Source organism: Suncus etruscus, chromosome X (genome assembly GCF_024139225.1).
Source record: "Suncus etruscus isolate mSunEtr1 chromosome X, mSunEtr1.pri.cur, whole genome shotgun sequence".
Taxonomy (NCBI): Eukaryota; Metazoa; Chordata; class Mammalia; order Eulipotyphla; family Soricidae; genus Suncus; species Suncus etruscus.
The window spans coordinates 114,043,454-114,046,831 of NC_064868.1; positions in this window are offsets into that span (position 1 = coordinate 114,043,454).

Consider the following 3,378-nt stretch of genomic DNA (forward strand, 5'->3'; position numbering starts at 1 on the left):
GAATATATAGTTTGTAAGAAATTGAACATACTAGTTAACAGTCATCTGTAATAATTAACATATGCATTATACAAAATTTATTAATTAGAAAAATAAAACTGATTACTTCACAAATAATAAGGACAATATCAGTGGTACAAATAATCATCACAATATGAAATAGATAGCCAAAGAAGAACAAAGGAACTGAAAAAATAAAACTACTTTTAAATGCGAGTATAAATGGATTGAAATCAACAATCCAAAAGATGAAAGGATTAAATATTGAAAATGCTAAGATCCAATAATATGCTACATACGACCTGCAAGAATATGTATAAACTAAAAGAAAAAAAAGGGAAATATACTAATACATGGTAAAAGGCTGATGATAATTCAAACGATGGAATTTAAGTAAACATCTTTGTAAGAGACAAAGATGTTTATTGTATAATGATACAGATGTTCATTAACAAGCCATCACAATTTATATATGTGTATCCAGTATCAGAACATCTAAATATACAAAGCAAATACTATCAAAATGAAGAGAGAAATAGATAACATGCTTATAATAGGAGACATCTATATTCCCTTTAGGCAATATATGGATCATCAAGACAGGGAATCAATATGAAAAAAGCAGACTTAAATAAAATAAAACCACAAACGATGAACTCATCTAAAAGTCATTTATGGGGCATACCATTCAATGATTTTTTTAAAAAAAAATTCTCTTACCGCAGAACTTGGGATTTTGTTCAATGCTGTTCTAATTCAATATAGTATTATGAAGCACCTGTCATGTAAGGATCAGATAATGAATATTGTAAATATATGAATATGAGAGTCTATAGTCTCTTCATGTAAAAAAGTTCAGGGACTGGGAGCGAGTCTAAAGTAGGTAGAGGTTTTGCCTTGCATGCGGCTGACCTTGGATGGATAACCAGCTTGCTACATGGTCTCAGGGCTCACCAGGAGTGATCCCTGAGCACAGATCCAGGCGTAACCCCTTAGCAACACTGGCTTGGCCCAGAAAAAAAAGAAACAAACAAATAATATATACACACAAAAAGGAAAAAGGAGTAAAACACATAAAAGAAATTTTATCTTTCTAATTTTGTAAATTGGAGTCTACACAACTTTAAGCATATCAGTTCACACCCTTAGTAAAGTCTCAGTTACTTCATATGAAAAGTAAATATATGGGTCAGAGAAGTGTTGTAGAAAGGCATCTACCTTGCCAAGGCTAACGTAGGACGGACCATAATTCAAGCCCCCGTTGTCACATATCGTCCTCCAAGCCAGGAGCAATTTCTGAGTACATATCCAAGAGTAACCTCTGAGCGTCATCGGGTGTGGCCCCAAAACAAAACAAAACAAAACAAAAAAAGTAAAGGGAATCATACTTATATGATTGTACTTATATCATACTTGTAGCAACAATTTAATTTTCTTCTCAATATGTGTTTATTAATGTTTGGTTGTAAATAATGTTTCTATATCGGTCAGAGATATACTAAAGTGGGTAAGAGGCTTGCCTTAAAAGTGACCAATCAGGGTTTGATGCTAGGCATCCCATATGGTCCCCCAAAGACCAACAGTAGTAATTCTGTGTGCAGAACCTAGAGCATCATCAGATGTTGCCCCATCTCAAAAATATTTTAACATGTATCCACTGAAAATTGTACTTAAAATTTTGAAAAAACCATTTGTAATTACAACTGTATTTTAAAAATTAACAATGAATCAGTGATAGTGTTCCCAGGTACTTAATCTTCAAATAATATGTAATATCTGTGTTTTTAGAATTTTAAAGTCATCTGGATTAAATCCTAAGTAGTTTCCTAATGATACATTCTAATAGGTATTGAGAATGGAATGGATGAGGGTAAACTAAAAGTCTACTCAGTTATTTGCAACAGAAAAAAATCAACTAATTGAACCTAATAATTATAAATTTTCTTCAATAGTCTCTCTTCAATAAAAAATGAAGGATAGGAGACATTCTTGATTATAAAACCATCAAAGTGAAAGAGAAACAAGCAAATAAACAGTGTAAGCAAGTTGACCAAAACAAATGTTACAAACGTTACATGATACATCTTTAACCAGAAAACTTAAAATCTCATTTCCTAGCGAGTAAGATTTCTGGGTCTACATTTGAGTAATTGCTATGCTTTAAGACAGGCAAATTTAGCTTTTTCTTCAGGAAGGTGTTTTGGGAGAAGTCCATTAAAGACTGTCATGTATTTGTTTTCACTCTACGGGCTTTGTGTGTTTGTTCTTTACTTCTTCACAAGATCCCCTCAAGATACTGTTGCTTTAGTTATTAGGTTACTTCTGTCATTTGAGGTCTCTTTACTTCAAATTTTAATTTAGTCTTTATTTTATACACAGTTTATGCAAAATATATTTTTACTATGTAAATGAAAGGTAATTCAAGCCCTGCATCAGATCCACAATCACTAAAATATATGGGAAAATTTGTGTCATAGATATGAAGGCCTGTATAAATTGAACGTTGTAATCCAAAAAGAAATTGCTAGATTCCTATCAAAAAGTTAGCAATTTCAGGCTGTCACCATTAATACTTTACACTAATCACAACTCTTTTGAGATAATGATACTGTATAAATTTATAGCCTGAATACTCATGAAGCCATTTCTTATCAAGAGTGGATTCTTGATTTGCTTTTAACATTGCTTTTTTTTTCTTTTTTACTGTCCTGGGTACTTTGAACGATTTCTCTGCTAGGCTATCAGTACTTTGTTGCAAAGGACACCATATTGCACAGAAATGCTAAAATAGTTTAGTGATTGCCATAGTCTATTGCTACCTAATATGTACCATCATTTTTCATGTTATATTTCAAACGTGGTCATTAATTATTCATATGGCAATATGAAAATTATTAAATATATAATTATAATTTGCTATCAGTTATTATTATACGATTAATTCTTAGAATAAAAATAAAACTAAAAAACTTTCTAAACTTAAAAGACGGGACACTTGAAATGAAAAGATACTTGCCTTTGAGAAAATTCATTTACTACATTCATGTCCTTGTCAGTAAATATAACAATAAATTCGATTCCCTAACTTTATTTTATTTTTCTGTTATGGGGCCACACCCAACAGTGCTTAAGGGTTACTCCTAGTTCTGCACTCTGAAATCGCTCCTTGCAGGCTTGGGGACTCATATAGAATGCCAGGGATAGAACCAAAATCCATCCCATGTTGGCGCCGTGCAAGCAAATGCCCTAGTACTGTGCTATCATTCCTGACCTCTAACTTTAAAAATTAATTTAAACCACTGTGATTTAAAAAGTTAACCTCACCACAAAGAGTGATGAATCTAGTTAGAGAAATAACTACATTGCAAACTATACTAA